Source organism: Ursus americanus, chromosome 18, assembly GCF_024610735.1.
Source record: "Ursus americanus isolate L20-20 chromosome 18, mUrsAme1.1.p, whole genome shotgun sequence".
In the NCBI taxonomy this organism is placed as follows: Eukaryota; Metazoa; Chordata; class Mammalia; order Carnivora; family Ursidae; genus Ursus; species Ursus americanus.
In genome coordinates this window covers 38,873,911-38,896,545 of record NC_142144.1, presented here as the reverse complement: position 1 = coordinate 38,896,545, position 22,635 = coordinate 38,873,911, and positions in this window count along the sequence as shown.

The following is a 22,635-nucleotide window of genomic DNA, read 5'->3' as shown; positions in this document are numbered from 1 at the left end:
ATTATGGCAAAGATAGAGTGGGAAACCATCGGCACTGGATGGGCAGGCGAAAGGTCAGGGGAAACACTCTCTGTCGTGAATTTCTGGAATCTATCAGCACCCTCCTCCAGCCTAAGGACACTGTGGACCAGGAAAATACCTTCTTCCCCACAGGTTGCACCAGCAGAAAGCTCATCTGACATCAAGTGAAACCAGATGATAATAGCATTGGAAAGGCCCAGTAAATGAAATTGTCATCAGAACTACAGCCCACAAATTAAGTCAAACCCAACATATTAAACAGGCAAATTCCTGCTAAAATAAAAGACTACGATAGAACTTAGAATCTCCTAATATAATATATAAAATACCTGAGATACTTGAAAATCACTCATCATACCAAGAACCAGGAAAATCAGAGCATGAATGAGAAAATACAAATGTCAACAGTAAAATGAATCTGATACTGGAATTAGCGAACTAAGGCTATCCAAAAAGTGCTTTAACAATCAATTGCATATTCTTCTGAAACAAATGAAGTAAAAAAACAAAACAAACAAAAAGACCTCTCAACCAAGAAAGAAGTTTTTAAAAGAGAAACAATGGATTGAAAAAACAAAACAAACAAACAAACAAACAAAAACCTAGTTCAAATGCCAAAATAAAAATCTTGTTGGATGGTTTCAGTGCTAGAATGGAAGATAGAATACTCAAGAAAATTTATAATGATCAATATAAAGTACTTAATTTTCAGGAGAGAAAGAAGATAGGATGAAAAGAAAATTAACAGAAGCTCAGGGTTTTTTCTGAATATAAGAACTAACATTTATACTTTGGTGTCCCACAAGGACAGGAGAGACATGAGACTGACAAAAAGTGTGAAGAAACAATGGCTAAAAACTTCTCAAATTTGATGAAGACATAAAGACAGAGGCTCAGAAGACTGAGAGAACTGCAAACAGGATAAATCTGAAGGTATTTATGCCAATACACCCCTTAATTACACTTCTGGACTAAAGACAAAGAAAGAAATGTTAAAAGCAACCAGAAGAAAATACCATACTACCCGTGGAAACATGCTAACTTAAATGACCTCAGATTTCTCATCTGAAACCAGGCCAACCAGGGGGAAGTGAGATGGTACTTTTCAACTACTGAACAAAGACAACAGCCAGACAAAAATTATTTATTTGGCAAAATATACTTTAGGAGTAAGAGAGAATTAAAGACAATCTCAGAAGGAAAATTAAAATAATTTGTCACTAGCAGATCTTCCCTTAAAAAATGGCTAAAGGAAGCTATCTAGTTAGAAAGGTAATGAAAGTTAGAATGTCAAAAAACAAAAAACAGAAAGACCAAACAAAAAAAACCTCAAAACCAAACCAAACCAAACCAAAATAACCAAAAAAGCAAGCAGAAGATTAGGGACTGGAAGGGTAAATATAATAGACTATTCTCTTCATGAGTTTCTTAGGTCATATTTGATGGTTCTACTAAATCATGACATGTACTGTGGTGTTCAATGCATGTAAGAGAATCTGTTGACACAACTACATTTAAGAAATGGGGTGAGGAAAGGAAACTAAGTGGCTATACGATTTCAACATTTACTAAAAGTTGGAAAACGTAAAGAAGAACAGGCTGTGTAAGTTATGTATTTGTATCCCTAGAGCAACCACTAAGGAAATGAAACATAGTGCTATATTTAGAAATACGATAAATGTAAAAAGATGGAATTCTACAGAAATTCCCAAGTAATCCACAGGAAAGTAAGAAAAGGGAAACAAAGACATGAGAAATAATGAAACAAGACAAAGAGATTGAAATGTGAGACTTAAATCTAACATATTAATAATTACTTTAAATGTAAATGTTTTAAATATACGAACTAAAAGACAGAAATTAAGAGTATATTCAATACTCCATTCAAAGTAACTGATGGAACTACTAGGCAAATAACTCACAATTCTAAGACACTCACCAAAATAGACTATATTCTATAGTCTAAAAATTCTCAATGAATTTTTAAAAAATAAAATCCTATAAGGCATGTTACCTAATGATAATAAATCAGAGAAACAACAGGGAAATTTTCAAGCAATTGGAAATTAAATAACACATCCCTAAACAATCCAGGGATTAAGAGGAATTCTCAAAGAGAATTTAAAAGATACATATAGGGGCATCTGGGTGACTCAGTTAAGCATCTGCCTTCGGGTCAGGTAGTGATCTCAGGGTCCTGGGATCATGCCCCATGTCTAGCTCCCTGCTTAGTGGGGAGTCTGCCTCTCCCTCTGCCCCTCCCCCTGATCGTGCTCTCTCTCTCTCTCAAATAAATAAATAAACCTTAAAAAAAGATACATAGAACTAAGTATAAATGAAAATACAGAGACAGTGCTCAAGAAGAGCACGTGGGGTTGGAGGGCAGAGGGAGAGAGAGAATCCCAAGCAGACTTCCCACCAAGCCTGGAACCCAACATGGGTCTTGATCTCAGGACCCTGAGATCACAACCTGAGCCCAAATCAAGAGTCAGAGGCTCAACTGACTGAGCCACCCAGGCGCCCCTCCCTTTTCTTTATCACCTAATCTGTTACTTAATTAGCCATTTCTTCCTTTGAAAGATTTCCTAATTAGATTTATTCATTAAAGCTTCCCCGTCTCTTACTCCATTCCTCCTTCAAGCTCAGTTTTTGGTTTTATTTCTTTATGTTTGGACTGAAAAAAGAAAAATACTAATTATCCTCTTTGATTTCTGCTTTTGTGCTATACCCTAAAATAGTCATGCAAGTAGCACACTAATCTTAAAATGCTACTCCTCTCAATTCCACTCAAATATAAGTACAGTGCTCCTCTTCTCCTTGATAACAGTATTAGTTCCAAACCATCCCATTCCATCCCATCCCATCCCATCCCATGGCATGATCTTATCACACAAAATGCACTTCCTCTGTTCTTTGTGTCCGCTCCTCTTGGTACCACATTATTACGCCTTCCTGTTGCAAATCATAACCAACAGTCCCATGAAATTCTCTATTGCCTCTTTCATCTATAAAATTATACTTCATATATGAGGTAGGAGCTGGCATGAAGCTTTCACTTCAGGTCCTTCAGCTTCAAATGCCATGCTCTTCATTCTATTTAACTAGCTAATAATACATAATAATAAAGACTTGGTAAATAACTCCATTCTCTTAAAAATATAAACTATTATATTATATATCCTTTTGTTCTATGTTAATGCTCTAATTAAAATCTACCTAATTTGGGGGCACCTGGGTGGCTCAGTTGGTTGAGCATCTGCCTTCTGCTCAGGTCCTGGTCCCGGATTCTTGGGATCGTCCTGCATAGGGCTCCCTGCTTAGGGGGAGTCTGCTTCTCCCTCTCCCTTTGCCCCTCCCCCTGCTTGTGCTTGCTTGTTCTCTCTCAAATAAATAAAATCTTTAAAAGAACAAAATCTATCTAATTTCCAAAGTTTGATGTTTCTATTAAAAATCTCTCCCTCTGGAAGTGACAGAATACACTTCACAGGAATTCAGACTCTCCTACCTTAAACCATTTTCTTCTTTTAAGTCTTAGCAAATAGATTAGAAATCTATATTTAATGTATTTTTAAATTGCAAAGCCAACACACTCACACACATACGCACATGGAAAATTGAATTTGAAAATGATAGACTATTTTGCTTCTTCTAATTTGTTAATTTGCTAGGATATAAAGCACAAAGTAATTAAGCATTCAATTCAAACGAAAAGTGCTTCATGGAATTTCAGTTACCTCTAAGCAATAATTCATTTTAAATAGTTTATTAAGAAGTGGTTTTTTAAATCAGTACTTTTTTCCCAAATCTAGTGGAGTGACAATTTAATCATTGGTCATTTAACAATTTTTTAGAACCAGATTCATAATGTATTTTATATGTTTTATATTGATTTCAGTTAAACTTATTTTTTTCCAATATATGATTCATTTTCATTTCACATAAATGATACTCTGTAACCTAGAAAGGCTGTTATATTGTATTATGTCTAAAAATACTTTTATACAAGTCAGAATATACATTTATTTGGCCTTATATGATTCAAAACAAATAAACATATAGCTGTTCCATTTAACACAGTATTTTATAAATGCAATAACATAGATAATTCTTATTCCATTTAGCACACCATTTCCAAGCTCATTCTTTTTATGTGTTTTTATTAGAATATTAAAAAATTGCTTAGATCAAAGACAACATTAAAGCTCTGGACCCTTTTATGTTTATGAAAAATTAAAGAGCATTTCATAGCGATAGCAGTTGCCATTTGATTAGAATCCGACAATTCTGTGATCTCATCAAAACCAGAAATATAAAATAGGTGTTGCCAACCAAACTTAAAATCACACTGTAGATTGTATGGCAAAAACGGTGCTAATGTGACTTTTTAAAAACTTTATATATTGTATTAAATTGATAGGCTAGGCTTTGGTTTTGAATTAGAGTTCCATGTCATTGCACAATGACTATAAAGTACTCTAAACCATATTGGATTGTTTTTATGCCTAGATACTGTCTCGAGCTACATACATATATGATTACATCATGTTATAAAGTTAAAGAAAATTGTACAGAATTGTGTCATTGTAATGTCTTTTATTGCTGAAAGCAAGTATTTATTTATTTATTTTAAGATTTTATTTGAGAGAGAGAGAGAAGCATGAGCCAGGGGGAAGGGCAGATGGAGAGGGAGAAGCAGACTCGCAGCTGATCAGGGAGCCTTACGCAGGGCTGGATCCCAGGACCCTGAGATCATGACCTGAGCCAAAGGCAGTCTCTTAACTGACTAAGCCACCCAGGAGCCCTAAGCTTTCCGTTTTTTTAATGCAGATCTCAGTATGGGTGTGACTATAAATAACTTTCATGAAATCAGTTTTCAAAATATAGTTGCTTTGTGTTTGTATATATCCATATAAATTTTATTTAAAAAAAAATCTATTCCATTACCTTGGTTTCCTATTTTGTAAAACTAGGTGACTAAGCTCATTTTTAAGTTTCTTTGTGATTTTATGATTTTATGGTTGTCTACTTTCATTGATTTACAGGGGAAAACAAAATGGTTGTTTTCTAAAATTCAAAGAATGGATTTGCTTAAGGAGTATTCAGTTATGTTGCAGGCTCACGAGCACATTCCGAAACTGGAAGTCCATACACATGCAGATTTACTTAATTACAATAAAGATAGAATCTAGGTTTCTGTGTCTTTCAGACTATCTTATTACAGCTCTATGTCTCTCATACTACTCCCATTCTTGGAAACTTCTGATCTACAAATTTATATTATCTAATATCTATGTTCCTTGATTGTCTTAACAGAATCATGTTGTGATGGATTTATTTGAGATCAAGTTTTAGAAATGCTATAATATGGGACGCCTGAGTAGCTCAGTCAGTTAAGCAACTGCCTTCAGCTCAGGTCATGATCCCAGGATCCTGGGATCAAGTCCAGCATCAAGTTCCGTGCTCAGCGGGGAGCCTGCTTCTCCCTCTTCCTGCTGCGCCCCCTTCTTGTGCTTTCTCTCTCTCTCTCTCCCTGACAAGATAAATAAATAAATTATTTAAAAAATGCTATAATAATATAGCCTTGCAGTTCTGAAACTGCCTCTTTTAATAATATCAGTTTAGCTGGGAGTAAAGTTTCGTAATTTAAATCAATGGCAAAATTCACAATAGACTAAAAGTCAGATGCACCTAAGGACTTACATGATATCCATTGTCATGAATACGTTCTTACAGCTGACTATGCTCTTGTTTTTAAAGAACAAAATGCTGCCTCTAATACTGGTAAGGGGGAATGAAACAGGAAGAAAAGAATAATCTTTCATAATGCCTGTAACAAGAAGTCAAAATTTAACTGTTGAAAGCATTTCCAAGACTGGACATTTCCAATTGCTTCAAAGTAAATATGAAGTTATAACTGGTAAGTTTGTGAAAATGATTTTCAGCTTGCTCTACATAATGGAAATTGAGAAGTTACAGTTACAGTATATGTATCAGAAGATAGGCCATCAACATTCTGGGAGTAAGTAAAGAAGCATTCAATAGAGAAATGAACACAAACAAGCATACTTTCTGACCCTAGACATCTAAAATGGTAACACTAATTTAGTGTAAAATTTGTACCAAGTTTGAGAGTTTGCAAAATAGTAAAGTCATTAGTTAACATTTTATCATGATAATAAATTATATATCAAAATGAAATTCAGATTGGTAAATTATATAACAAAAAGAAAATAAGTCCTAACTATTCCACTGCTTCTTATCTTTGTGACTCTGAAGACTACTTTTCAGGTAATCCATGTAATCACGTGTTTACGATAATGCTTAATTAACAAAATATTCAATAAAAGAATTGTTCCTTTGATTTGATTTTTTGTAACATTACAAATAACTGAATATTTCTGTTAGCAAAGTACAATGTATGTACAATAAAATGTATACATCCTGTATTCAACTTAATGAATTTTTAAAATTGTGTATGCCCATATAATCACCAGGCAAACTGAGGTCATAGAATTTTTCCACTACTCCCAGCAATTCCCTTCTGCAACTATCCAGACAATCCAACCTCCACCAAGGGGCAGTCACTGTTCTAATTTTGCTCTGGATTCTTTAAAGATTTTCTCTTTATTTTTCAGCCCTTTGATTATGATGTACCTAGATTTTTAGTCCTTTGCATTTAATATTGGAATGTGGTGACCTTGGCCTTGTATGTTTTTGCTGTTGTTTTTCAGCAGATTTGGGAAGTATTTGCACAATATTTTTTCAAATATTTTTATGTTACACTCTATCTTCATCCTAGAAATCCTATGTTTGTTATACAGTGTGATAATTTCCAAAATAGTCCCTGATTATATACCCTTTTTTGTCAATGTTTTCTCTCTGTTCTTGAGATTGAATAATTTACATTTAACTAATTTGCTGACACTTTCTTCCACCATCTACAATTTACTGTTAGTTTCATCCAGTAAGATTTTTCTACTTTATATATTGCTTCTTTCACTTCTAGAAATTTTTTTTGACTCTCTATGGTTATGTTTACCAGTTGAAATTCTTCCTCAGTTTATTCATTATGGCAAATTTTTCCTTTAAGTTTTGAACATGTGTACAATGGCTGCTTTAAAATTCTTGCCTGTTAAGGTTTCCATTGACTGCTTTTTTTTCTTGACCTGGAATCATATTGTTCCTGTTTGTTCACTTGTCTGGTAATTTTTCATATATACAACACACAGTGAAAGGTGGACTGTAGACAGTCCAGATACTGCTATTATCCTCTGTAAAACTTCTATTTCCATTTTTTCTTTTTTATTATGTTAGTCACCATATAGTACATCATTAGTTTTTGATGTAGTGTTCCATGCTTCATTGTTTGTGTATAACACCCAGTGCTCCATGCAATTCATGCCTTCCTTAATACCTATCACCATGTTAACCCATCCCCCCACTCCGTCCCCTCTGAAACCCTCAGTTTGTTTCCCAGAGTTCATAGTCTCTCATGGTTCATCTTCCCCTCTGATTCCCAACCACCCCCCCGCCTTCATTTTTCCCTTCCTTCTCCTGATGTCCATTTTACTAGGTGGTTAAGTTGGCTGGATCTAAATTCCTAATTCTGGGTCTTCTGCTCAGTATTTTCCACCTTTGAACTATTGCTTTCTATTGTATTTCTTATTATTTTCTTCACTCCTGAACAGGACAGGGGTCAGCTGAAGTTCTGGATTTAGTTCCTATAAAGATTTTGGGGATACTTCCTTTGTAGTATCCCTCCCTAGAGTCCCCCGCACCCTTACTTTCCAGACACTCTTAGAGTTTTGCACTTTTCTCTGACTCCCTAGGTAGACTGAAGCTTTCCCTTTGAGTTTCAGATATCCCATACCAAAGATTTTTTTCATACTCTACTGACTTCAAATAGTTGGGTTTCCTTTTTCCCGTTTTTGCTTTAGGTATATTTTGTCATAACTAATATGTGAAGGAGAGGTAATACATTTCATAACGTGACCTCCCTTACTTTCATTGTTAGATATTTCAATAATCTGGAATTCTGGACTGACATTTTTCTGCCAGCATTTGAAAAATATGATACCATTGTCTTCTGGCCTCCTGGGTTTCTAATGAAAAGACAATGATGATACTTGTCATGGTTCCTTGGTATGTCACTCTGGCTATTTTTAATATCATTTTCTTTGTTATAAGTTTAAGAATTTTGACTATGATATGCTTAGGTACATTTAAAAAAGATTGCCCTCACTGAGAATCCAGAATCTTGAGTTGGTAGCTTTAATAAATTTGAAAAATTACTGTTACAGGCTAAATTGTATGTCCCCAAAATGCATATTTTATGTCATAGTTCCTAGTACCTCAAATGTTACTATATTTGGAGACAGTCATTAGAATGGGCCCTAATCCAATATGACTGGTGCTCCTATAAGAAGCCATTAGGACACAGACACAGAGGAAAAGGCATGAGGAGGCACAGGAAAAAGATGGTCATATAAAAGCCAAAGAGAGAGGTGTCAGAAGAAACCAACCCTGCTAATGCTTTGATTTTGGACTTTTAGTGTCCAGAATTGTGACAAAATAAATGTATATTTTTTAAACAATCCTGTCTGTAGTACTTTGTTAAAGAAGCCCCAGCAAACTAATATAATTATGTTCAAATATCTGTTCAAAAATTTTAGGTATATTCTCTTTTCTCTCCTCTAGGTCACAAATTATACCACAAATCAGTGTGGTATAATTCGATTGATATCACATTTACTAAGACTTTCTTCTCTGGGCCAGGTCTGGTCTTTTCCTTCTTTCCTTTCTTCTCCTTTTTAAAAGCTTGATTTAGATATAATCTATAAATCATACAATTGATTGGATAAAAGTGTACATTTTAATGTTTTTTTAGTATATTTAGAGTTGTAAAAGCATCATAATAATCTAATTAAAATTTTTTTTAAAACCTCCAAAGAAACCATGTACCCATTGTCAGTTCCTCCCCACTACCCTTCTACCTCAGAACCCTAGGCATCCACTAATCTTACTCTCTCTGTATATATGTCTATTCTGCACTTTTTATATAAATGGATTCATAAAACATATGGTCTTTCGTGGCTGGCTTCTTTCAATTAGCTTGATATTTTCAAGGTTCATCCATATTGTAGCATTCATTGGTACTTCCTTCTTTTTTTAATTTTTAAAAATATTTCATGACAAGGAGTGCCTGGGTGGCTCAGTCGGTTAAGTGTCCGACTCTTGATTTTGGCTCAGGTCATGATCTCAGGGTCTTGAGATCAAGCCCCGAGTTGGGTTCTGATAATCCATTGTAGCAATTCCATTTTATTTTGTATCTATTTATCAGTAATGGACATTGCATTGTTCCACTTTCTATTATAAATGTTGCTAAGAACTTTTATGTATGAATTTTTATATGGACATGTTTTCATTTTTCTTGGGAGGATAATTAAGTGTTGATATGTTGGCTCATATGAAATTCAATGTTTAACCTTTTGAGTAACTGCCAAAGATTTTTCTAAAATGGATGCACCATTTAATTCTTAGCAGCAGTGTATAGGTTTCTAATTTTTCTTCTTAACACGCTCTATTATCTTTCTTAGTATAGCCATCATAGAAGTTGTAGAAGTTGTATCTCATTGTGGTTTTGATTTTCATTTCCCAAATGGCAAAGATACTAAGCACCTTTTAATGTGGTTACTAAACACTTGTATATCTTCTTTGAAGAAATGTATATGCAGATTTTTTGCAAATGTTTTAATTTTTAAAAAAAATTTTACTTAAATTCAATTTGCTTAACATACAGTGTATTATTAGTTTCAGGGGTAGACTTTACTGATTCATCAGTTGCATATAACACCCAGTGCTCATTACATCAAGTACCCTCCTTAATGACCATCACCCAGTTACCCCATCCCTCCATTCACCTCCCCTCCAGCAACCCTCAGTTTGTTTCCAAAGTTAAGAGTCTCTTGGGACACGTAGGTGGCTCAGTCAGTTAAGTGTCTGCCTTTGGATCAGGTCATGGTCCCAGGGATCCCGGGATTGAGTCCCATGTCAGGCTCCCTGCTTAGCAAGGAGTCTGCCTCTTCCTCTGTCCCTCCCCCACTCATGCTCTCTCCCTCCCTCTCTCTCAAATAAACAAAAATTTTTAAAAAAAAATGTCTCTCATGGTTTGCCTCCCTCTCTGTCTTCATCTTATTTTTCCTTCCCTTCCCCTATGTTAATCTGTTTTGTTTCTTAAATTCCACATATGAATGAAATCATATGGTATTTGTCTTTCTCTGACTGACTAACTTTGCTTAGCATGTGTTCTTTTTATAACTGAATTTTAAGAGTCCTTTTATGCTCTGGATACAAGTCCTTTACCAGATACATGATTCATGAATATTTTTTTTTCCAATTCTGTGGGTTGTTATGATTTTATTGTTAGTACCTTTGTAGCACAAAATATCTTAATTTTGATGAAGTCCACTTTATCTTTTTTTTTCTTTTGTTGCTCATCTTTTTGTGTTGTATTTAAAAATGCTTTGCTTAATCCCAAATCATAAAAATGTACTCAGTTGTTTTTGTTAAGTGTTTTATAAATTTAGCTCTTACATTTAGGCCTTTGCTCTATTTTGTCTAGTAGTAGTAGTAGTAGCAGTAGTATACGGTGTGGAGGTTCCAACCTCATTCTATGACGTGTGTATCCAGTTGTTCCAACACCCTTTTTATAAATAGAATAAACAACAACTATTCTTTCCCATTCAATTCCTTGGCACGAGGTTTATTCCTTTTATTGTTGTTTTCATTTTCTGGAATTTTCATTTACATTCTCATTTATATTTATGATGATTTTTCCCCAAAAAATTCCTGCATGGTGTTCTCCTTTTCTAAATAATCCTTTGATATATTTATAATAATTATTTTAAAGTCTCTATCTGCTAATTTGAACATCCGGGCTATCTCTGTATCTGCTCTTAATGGTTGTTTCCTTTGTTAACCATGCGCCAGATATTCTTGCTTCTTCACATGTCTCATTATTTTTTATTTATGCTGAATAAAATGGATAAGTGAACAGTTGAGATTAAAGTGAGTAATGTTCATCTTCAGAAAATGACATGCTCCCTCTTGCCAGGCTTCTAGTAATGGGTGAACAATTAATTTCATTTGTATTTTTCTTACTTTGTGCCTTTGTTCATCTTCAGATGGATTTATTTTGATACTGGCTTTAGGCACATTGGAGATTATACATCACTATCCTTTCAGAAGTGTTTGCAATATGAATACCAGCAACACTCTGGAAATCAGTGTCTCTCTCTCCCTCCTTCTCTCTCTCTGTCTGTCTGTCTCTCTGCTTTTTGCTTTTTTTAACCCATTTGCCAGCTCTTTGGATCACGGATGAGTTTTCTTCACTATCTAATCTTACTCCAGTTTTTTTTTTTGTTGTTTTTTTTTAACCACAGAACATCTTAGCACCTCTTGCTATCTTGTCCCCAGCTATTAGAAACTGCTAACTTATGCTTGGTTAGGGACAAAGTTGCATTGATGGGATTTCTGAGACCTCTATTGTTACATATACAGCCTTTACCAGGCCACTATTTTGCACTTAACCAAGTTCCCACAAGTTTCCAATGGTTTCTTTCAACTTTTCTGCCCAGAACTTTCAGAATCCACTTGGTGAATGAATGTGGATGAGTTAGCAGATAGATATAGGTTTGCTCTGTGATTTGTTGCCTTAGTAAGTTAAAAAAAAAGGCACTACGATAATATAGCTTGCCCAGATTCCTTATATGGTAAGAGGTAAAGTCACTTGCAACATTATATATCCTAATTAAAGTAGAAGTCTAAATCATTTTATATGTTTGAAAGTAATGGAAAATTTGCTTTCTAATTATACCTTTCAATATATATGCATCTCTTTTCATTTTTAGTTGTCTGTATTTGTAATAAGAATAACTTGAATATCTTCAGCATAGGTATTAAAATATCTACCAGTTCACAAGTAAGGATAACTGGGACCCAAGGATGCTGAGATTATACTTCAATCTTAATGTAGAATTTGTAATAAAGATAGTTTAGAACATTTACTTTTTGTCAAAGCTTCGAGATGACTAAGAAAAGAGAAGCAGGCCTTGGGCAGTGGAGACATTTGAAAATATATTCTAAATCATGACGCAGTGACCCTAAGTGACAAATCATAATAAAAAACTCGATTTCAATTGAATACTTTCCTGATTTTTAGAGATAAATTGAACAGCAGACCATATAGAATCTACCTTTTTTACTTCTATAATAGAAACTCATGGTAGTTTAAACATAAATTTTGTTTCCTTCAAAGTTATAGATATAATTCTAATGTGAATTCAAAACTGATACTAAGGAATCCTATTCTACAACCCACTGAATGCTTCCGAAGATGGGGGTGACACAATTGTGTGCATTGTCTTAGCCAAGGTCCAATAACACCTGAAATAGAAATGGACTTAATTTGATTATTTATATTTTTTATTAAACTCATTTGACTATTAGCAGACTTTAATTGTAGTAGCTAATAGCATATTATCTTCTTACCCACAGACAATTTGTGTAAAAAAAATGGAGAAAAGAAATTTGAGGAAAATAAGATGTTTTAAAGAACAATTTAACTAAAAAATAATAGAAAATATAATCTATTTTTTTCTATTTTTATACTTTGCCTACTATCAAAAGGTTTGGAGCAATATGGTAAACATTTGTTTAACTGTTTAAGCATGTTATTCTTACCTATTTTTCAGAAATGTTTAGATGATTTTATTTTCTTATTTCTAATTTTTCCTGTTTTATTTTCCATTTTAAAAGACTTTATAAATTTTATATATGACCAGTTTTTCTCAGTCACAAGTTCACAATATTTTAAGCATGTATTTTATCATTATTCATTAATGTAAACATATATTCAACTTACATTAATGAACATTTTAACCTTTGAAATTTTCATAAATTTATCTAATAATAATTAAAAGTAAAAGTAAAAAGGTAGGTAATCTTTTATAAAACTTAAATATTTTCAAAATTCAAATGTTTTATATGACCCAAAATAACAATGAAGAAAAATGAACGGTGATTAGTTCAACCAAATAGGCAACTCATTATTTAAATTATAAACTATGTTGTCACTTGCATTCTCTCCACAAAGAAATTCTGAAAGTCGGTATGAAGTATATACTGAATAAAAATGAAAATGAGGAAAGAAAAAATGAATATAAAACCAAAGACTCAAACTGGAATACACTTTCCCAGAAAACACTAATTCTATTTTAATTATAGAAGGAATGTGGATTAAAGGGCAATATCATGATTAAGCACTATTAACAAGCTAAACAAAAGATAGTGGATAAGAACAGATCTTTGGGGGGCGCCTGGGTGGCACAGCAGTTAAGCGCCTGCCTTCAGCTCAGGGCGTGATCCCGGCGTTATGGGATCGAGCCCCATATCAGGCTCTTCCGCTATGAGCCTGCTTCTTTCTCTCCCACTCCCCCTGCTTGTGTTCCCTCTCTCGCTGGCTGTCTCTATCTCTGTCGAATAAATAAATAAAATCTTTAAAAAAAAAAAAAAAAAAAAGAACAGATCTTTGGAAGTGTTTTCTGCCACAAAACTATCTGTGTTTTTCACTGATGTCGAATTGAAAGATACATCCATCTTGAAAAAGCCTAGTATCCTCTTTCTCATGATTACCATTTAAATTCTCAAAAAGGCCCAGTTCTTGAAAATCTTATAAATAGTATGAATACCAAGAGCAGTTTAGGAGAAAATTACAGGATAAATTTCTCACCCTAACATCCACATCCAGGTTTCCAAACACTCCAAACATAAAAGAAGAAATAAAGAAAATTGTCTTTTACATTATGTATCATTACAAAGAATTTCCATGAAAGTTATTTTTTGTTGTAAATACATGAGTTGGCTTAACCAATGTTTCTAGATCATAATTTAGTCTAACTACAAGGTAAATAAGTAAAATGCATCAATTTTAAATAGACAGTCTCATTTTTCACCTATTTTCTATACTCAGCACAAATAAATTTTATACTATAAGTATAAAAAATAGACAAATATGTTCTTGCAAAGTGCTTCATAAGTTCATAAATCTTAAATTAGTGCACAGCTTTCTAAAAGCTCTATTTAGTAAAATAGGCACCTAAGTTTTAAAGTGCTATTACCATCAAGGAATTGGTTATAAAAACCTGCCTCAGTCTTCATCACTAGATTTGTTGAGAAAGTAACTGAAGATAATAATTACATAACTGTTTACTCACTTATTGGTAAAACTGGATTCTTCTTAAATACTTGGGATTGCATACTCAGTTTAGAATCAACATTTGTTCCTTTTGCTTTAGTCAAATTGAAAGCATTTAGAAATTCAAAATAATCTGGAAGGAGGATATATCCCTCATATTGTATTTAAATGTTGTCTCTAATCCTAGTCAGCCCAAACTAAAAAACAGAAACAAACAAACAAACAGAAATGGGAATCTAGATGAAGCAAAGCAAATGGGTTGGGAACACTCAAAAAATGTACTGAAGCTCCAGAATGTGCTACCACCACGTATAATCAACTGTGGAGTCAATGAAAAGTGAACCAGGCAGCGGCATTTCAGAAACTCCTATCATCCCGATTTACGTGGCTATACTAACCGGATCTGGGCCAGCTTCATGAACACATGACCCATGCAGTGCCACAAGGTGCTGGACTCAGAAAGGCTCCACACTATGTTTAATGCTCTACTTTCACTATCTTTAAATTCTTAACAACTTAATCTTTGAGTGGTGTGTTGTCAGTGAAGTCTGTTGGGACAATGAAACAAGAGCATTAGCCCAGGAGATATGTACAGTAACTGTGTTTGCCACGTGGCAGCTCCTTTCCTCTTCTGTCCTTCCTTACTCATCCGTATGCTGCAGGTAGAGAGTGTTGGTAGAATTTACATGAATCAAGTAGTGAAATATAAACTGTTGAGTTAGTTTTGTGGAGCATTTCCACGGTTCTGAGAAGAAAAAAATATATACTTGTATGCATGAGATACAAAATACAAATTGTGTCATTTGGTTATTCCACATTATAAGCACAATGCTCTTCCATTTGCATTTAAAATTGGAATTCCACAATGTAAAGATGAATAGTGAAAATCATGCTGATTATTTAAAATTTTAATTTTCCATTACTTTGAATGACTTTCAATAGCAAGTAAAAAGCACCATGACAATTTGAAAGACAGACACCATGGAAGAAAAGGAAAAAAGCTTTGTTTTGTAGTATCATTTACAGTATTCTTCTTGGATTTTAAAATAAGGGGCCCATATTTTTATTTTGGACTGAGGCCTATAAATTGTATAGCCAGCCCCTAAAAGTTAAGGCTTGTGTTGAGAGTTTGGCTAAGTCACTCCATGCTATTACTGTCTCAGTATTCATTTTGTTTGGCCAAAAAGCCTGCAGGGACCTTACACTGACACCAGCCCCCTCACTCAAGAGCATATCCTATAGAGGAGACTGCAAAGTCACAAGCAAATGTAAGATCCTGATATGACTTCCCCAACAGACCTTGTGATCAACAGTCTCTCCTGCCACCCGCCCCCAACAACCAGGGCCTTTCCCTTCTGCTTCCCTATACCAAAACTCTGCTCTTTCTAGTTTTAACAGACTAATCCAGTCTCAGCCCAGGAACCCCAAATCACTCTACCCACAGACTTCAATTAAGGCATGTACCCCAGATCCTACCTCTATCTTTTCCATCAACCTGCCTTGACCTCCCAGAATGGTTCCTCAAAGGGTGCTGTGTACTTCCTCCATGACCTGTGAGTAATGAACTTGTCTATTTCACTTTCTCTTCTGGTCTGTTGTTGAACTGCATTTCACCATTCAGCACCCTGCGCTCCATGTAATGAATGCTAATTCAACAAAGTTATAACAACTTATTTTACAGTTTGCAGTCCATCGCTGTTTATTTATTCATTCTATGTCCAGGGTAAAGCATGTCATCATTCTTCATTTCCATCCTAATGCTATGTTTCTTTAAGGACAATCAAGTTTTTATGGATATTTCTGAGCAAGTTTCATTTTACTTATTTTCTGATTTTTCTTCATGGCCCCTGTTCTACTGCCGGACACTTAAAAATGTTTCTTTCACCATCTTGGCCTTGTGCTTTCTCTTATTTTTCTAAATAACCTCACAAACTTATTTTCCGTTCCCATGACCTCAACTATATTTTATTCCTCCATGTATCCTTATCAAACTTATCCTTACTTCAAACTTATATTCCCTTATTCAACATTCATAGCTTTTGATTCACATTTTCTTCTTCCAGAATCACTATTGCCAATATTTGTTTCTCTGTTTACTTTATTAAAAAAAAAACTCTTCTGCATAAAGCTATGGGTAACAAAATATTAAAAGTTTAGTTAAATACCCTTCCCTCAATAATATATAGATTTAATGCAATCCTTGTCAAAGTACCAGTGGGCATTTAGTGTCAAGGTGATTTCAAAATTCATATGGAAACAAAATGGTCTAAAAATAGCTAAAACGATTGTTGAATATGGAGAATAAATCCAAGAACTTTAGACGACCATATATCAAGATTTATCATAAAGTTAACATAATTAAGACAGTGTGATATTTTTGTAAGGATAAACAAAACAGACTGAAAAAGGAAAATAAAAATTTCACTTCATTTATGATAAAAAATAAGAGCACTGTAGTGCCAGTGTCTTTTCCAAATGGAAAACATGAATTTTGACCATGAATTTTTACTCCATGCACCACAATACCAAAATTGATATTAGATTCAAATGAAAACACAATCAATAAAGTTTCTAAAAGAAAACATTAGAAGACAACCATCATGCCCTTAATTTTCTTACATAAGTGAAACAAGACAATAACCACAAAGTGAAATATAATACTCTATTAAAATTTAAAACTTTCAATAAAAGACACCATGAAGAGAGTGAAATTGAGTCTCAATATGATAAACATATTTGCAATAGAATAAACAACAGAGGACCCATATATTAAAATAGAAACAACTAATACTGATGGAAGAGAGAGACAGAGAAATAATTTCTCTTTAATACATGGTGGATGATTCCTTTGACCTACCTCTCACTGACCTGTCTTAACCAGTCAAAGAGTTAAAACTGACACTGACTTAAAAGGAGAGCAGACAAGGTAGTCACTGGAAATAAATAGATTTATAGTAGGAGAGAATTATAGATAGGTAAATACAGAAAAAAAGTAGACAGATTATATATTGTTAATAATTAGCTATTAATAAAATTGGTAATTACTAATACATGAAATTATTGATAGTTTAAGGCCATTACTTCTTATTATATCATCAATAAGATTTTAATTTGAAAAAATAAAATTATAAATAATCTTAAGGTAATTACTTATTCATGTGCATTTATCAAGTATATCTTTTTATTTTTTTAAGATTTTTATTTATTTATTTGAGACAGAGAGCATGAGCAGGGGAAGGGGCAAAGAGAGAGGGAGAAGCAGATTTCCCACTGAGTCACTGAATAGGGAGCCCAACGTGGGACTTGACACTGGGCTCCATGGAGGGCTCCACACAGGGCTCTCTCCCAGGACCCTGGGATAATGACCTGAGCCAAAGTCAGATGCTTACCAACTGAAACACCCAGGTGCCCCTAAAGTATATCTTCTAAGAATCAAAAGTTTGAATCTAATTTCTACATGTCAAATAAGTCATTTACTAGCTGATTTTCTAGTACCCATCTTGTACCTGTGTTACCGAATTAGTGGTACTTGATTTCTGATTACAGAATACTGAATATTTATTAGTAAAAACATGTGCATTACTTTTTCCCTTACCCTAAATTTTGAAACTGTCAACATAAGAACTATTTTGAAATATTCTTCCCAGTGCATCCCATGTTTATTGAAACTTAAAAAAAAAAAAAAGGCTTTTAAAGAGAAAATTCATCCAATGGACAAAAGGGATTAAAAATTACATGGAATTCCATATCTGTGTATTTTCCCTGATATTCTCCATTTTACAACAGTTCCTACATTCTGTTTCTTTAGTATTTTAATGTCTGATGATTTCATTCTTTCTTCCCCACTCCATTGGTACTTATTGGTGGGTACCAACCCACACAACTGTTGACTGAAAATCTTACTGCACCTTTGTACCTATGTTCCTAAGATTAACTGCTTTCATACTATCCTAAGGTCCCTCAAACAACCATGTTTATTTAGGAAGTATTATGTGCAGAGCCCTTCACTAGGTGCTATTAAAATCTACATTTAACTGACACTAACCTAGGAGATGACTCATGTTAGTTCACGAATAACACAAAATAATATTCAACTTTGTAATTATTTAATACTGAGCTTTTCCAGCTAATGTCATAGATTTCATCTATTTCAAATTCCATATTTTTATTTATTTCAGTGAAGAATAATCTTTCTAAATATAACTCCATAGTAATATACTTTTTGGTCTGTTTCCAAGTAGAGACATGGGACTTTAGAGCCAACAAAATTCTTTTTTTTTTCAACTTTTCTATTCACATACTTTTCAAAAGCTCTTTGGAATATGATTTTAAAAATTGAAATATAATTGACATCTACCATTATATTAGTTTCAGGTGCAAACATAATGATTTGATATTTGTATGTATTACAAAATGATCATCACAATGTCTAGTCAACATCCATCACCACACACAGATTCAATTTTGTTTTTCCTTCTGATAAGAACTTTTAAAATCTCTCAGCAATTTTCAAATATACAATGCAGTATTATTAACTATAGTCATCATGGTGCTTATTATGTCCTGGAACTTATTTATTTTATACCTGGAAGTTTTTACCTTTTTGAACCCCTTTCACCCATTTCACCCACCCGTCATCCTCTCCTTTGGCAACCACCAATCTGTTCATTGTATTTATGAGTTCCTTTTTTCTTTGTTTCTTTGGTTTTTTGTTTGTTTGTTTGTTTGTTTGTTTCTGTCTGTTTTTAGATTCCATATATAAGTGAGATCATATCTCTTTTGCTTATTTCACTTAGCATAATGTCTTCAATATCTTCATAATATCCATGGTGTCACCTGGCAAGATTTACTTCCTTTTACGGCTGAATAATATTCCATTGTACATATATACCTCTTTCTTTTTCTTTCTTTCTTTCTTTCTTTCTTTCTTTCTTTCTTTCTTTCTTTCTTTCTCTTTCTCTTTCTTTCTTAAATATTTCATCTATTTATTTGTAAGAGAGAGAGAGAGAGCACAAGCAGGGAGACCAGCAGAGGGAGAAGGAGAAGCAGACTCCCTGATGAGCAAGGAGCCCAATTCTGGACTCCGATCCCAGGCCTCTGGGATCACGACGCGAGCCAGAGGCAGATGCTTAACTGACAGAGCCACCCAGGTGTCCCTATACCACACTTTCATTATCCATTCCTCCAATGATGAACATTTAGGTTGCTTCCATGTCTTGGGTATTGTAAATAATGCTGCAATAAACATGGAGGTACAAATATCTTTAATATATGGAACACATTCTTAGGTCTGTCCTTTGTTTTACCTATCATCCTGTTTCTTCTGTTTTTTAGATGATTTTATACTTAGAGAATAATTATTAATAACTAAAAAAATTTTTAAAGGAATAAAATATGCAATGCCTTTTAGGTTCATAAAGAGTATCTTACATGTTATACTTCATTTAATAAACCAGCACAGTTACACAAGTGGAAAACCACTCACCATAAAATTTTATTCTTCCTTAACAATTAATATCAAAATAATGTTTATGGTAAAATGTTCCTTTCTTTACTTCCCTCTGTGTACTGACTCATCATCTTTCTGACATTTTATATTTTACAGTTTTGTTTTGTTGTAGCTGACAAAAAAATTTAGGAGTTTTACAAATCCTCTTAAATTGTAAAAACAAAGATTATTATGTGTATTTGTCTATGCAATATTCGTTATCTTAACATTATATAATATTTATTTAAATCTAATACTTAAATTCGTATAAGCTAATAATCTACTATATACTTTAATATTTAATATTTTTTATAATTTCATCTAAAATATTAGTCTAGTGATATCTTTAAAGAAAACAAAGTTTCCAGTGTTTCATTTTGTTGTTAACCTATCTCTTTTATTCTGCTATCTGTTACATATCCCTAGACTATAATAGCATTCAATTCTTTAAATTACAAATATTTATTTACATGTCATTCTGGACCTCTTCTCTCTGAGCCTCTTGAGAGCAGGGAAATGAATGTTAGTTGGGTTTTCACACAACCTTGCATATAATAAGTCTTCTGCTAAGTTTTGATTAGTGAATGAATGAATGCATGAATGGGAATCAATATCTGTCCTCTGCCTACAGGGTTTGCGTAACATTTTTTATGCATTTTAAATTGAACTAAAATTGTCATAGGGGATTTAAGGAATTATCTTTTTGGAATGGAGTCTATATGAAAGTGTACCAGATATAATGTCATATTTACCGAAATATTTAGCATTCCAAGAATGCTCAATTGATTTCATATCCTTTAATTCTAGCAAATGTATTCTTGCTCATCTTTTTTTTTACTTAAAATTCTATTTCTTTTTTAAATATACAAAATTAATTCAGGCTGTTAGCACTCAACATAGTGGTTATGGGGAGTTGGAGGAGGAAAGTAGCGTGGATGGGATGAGATATAAACACATGTTCTGGGATGCCGTTGGTTATATGCATATATGCACTTGTAAAATAAATCATCATGGGGATGATTATAAATTGGGGATTCTTCTGTAAATACATTTTAATAAAAAATATAACAAAAAAGTGTTTCCTGTATGTCTTTAAAAAATACAACAAATCATTAGTTTTTTTTTTTTTTGAAATTGTTCTCATAATGTTGCTTAGACATGGAGCAAATGCTGCTATACAGAGAATAACTACTAGTAAATTAACTAATTGAGACTAATTATCATAATTCCAGTTTCTACCGGAAAAATTTCCTTCCTTGAATTGATAGCTACTGAGCTTATTGCTGATAGCCTTTTAAAGATAATGCAATTTCATCTTGCAAATTGCTCAATCTGCAATCAGTGTTTTCAAATAATTTTAGTTCACTGACAAAAACTTTTGTTTTCTTTTAAATTTTTATTTTATGTTGGTAAGAACACTTAATCTTTTACCAAAAATCTACCCTCTTAACCATTTTTTAAATGTACAATGCATTATTGTTGGCTGTAGGTACAACGTTGTACAGCAGATCTTAAGAGCTTATTCATCTTTGCTATGAAAAATAGTACTGAGGTACCTCAAAAAATTAAAAATAGAACTACACCATATGATCCAGCAATCCCACTTTTGGTTATTTGTCCAAAAGAATTGAAATCAGGATCTCTTTTATCAGAGATAAAAGCACTGTCATGTTCACTGTAGCAATATTCACAGTAGCCAAGATGTGAAAGGAACCTAAATGTCCATCGACAGATAAATGGATAAAGAAAATGATATTCACACACAGTAGAAAACTCTTCAGCCTTAAAAAAAGGGGAAAAAAAGATTCTACTTTATGCCACAGTATGAATGAAACTTGAAGATGTTATGCTAAGTAAAATACACTGGTCACAGAAAGACAAGTACTACACAATTCCATTTTAAGAGTATCTAACAGGGCACATGGGTGGCTCAGTTGGTCTTGATCTCAGCTCAGGTCTTGATCTCAGGGTGGTGAGTTCAAGCCCCATGTTGGGGAACCCAGTTAAAAAAAAAAAAGAGGCATACATCTAGAGTGGTATGGTGGCTGTGGGAAAGGAAAACGGGGTAGTTACTACGAAATCAGTTTTTTAAAATCTTAATATATTTTACTGTTCTTATGTTCTTATGTTCTTTATAATTAGTACTAGAATAAATCAATTTGTTCCTGTTTATTCCCCTTTTAGAAACGATCTAATAATCAATTTTCATTGTGTGTTTCATCATCTTATCAGTAAACGAAAAAATAAATGAAATTCTAGTTCTAATCCTATGCTTGTGTTATTTCAATAATAAATGCATCAGTGTTACTAATTTTAAATGTTCACTCTGGCACTAAACAAGGATGATACAAACCTAGAGACTATCACTTGTGAAATGAATGTTATTAACAAAGCTTTCTTTGCATAACTACTAACATATAATTGAGAGTATAATTTTACCTATGAAAATTGCTTTCTACAACTTGTCATAGTTTTACACATATACAGGATAATTACATCATTTCTTTCCAATGAAAGGAAATTGTAAAAATGCAGCAATGAGTTCACTTTGGAAGTTACAATCACTTAGAAAAATTTAATCCAAATTATATGGATAAATTTATGCATGAAATGTTCTATTATATGTGATAAAATGTTTCTTTTGACAGTTCTGGGTACAGAGATTGTCCATAAACATAATCTCAAACACGCACATACACACAAATACATAACCATAAAGTAAACTGTTTAATGATAGAGAATATATCTAATGTTCTACCTTAATTTTTTTTACATCTCTTTGTACATTGGTTTACCCTACTTGTCCAAATGACCTTTGATGACTACAAATTTTCCTTATAGATCCAGCTCCTATCTCTCATTTTCTCAGAAT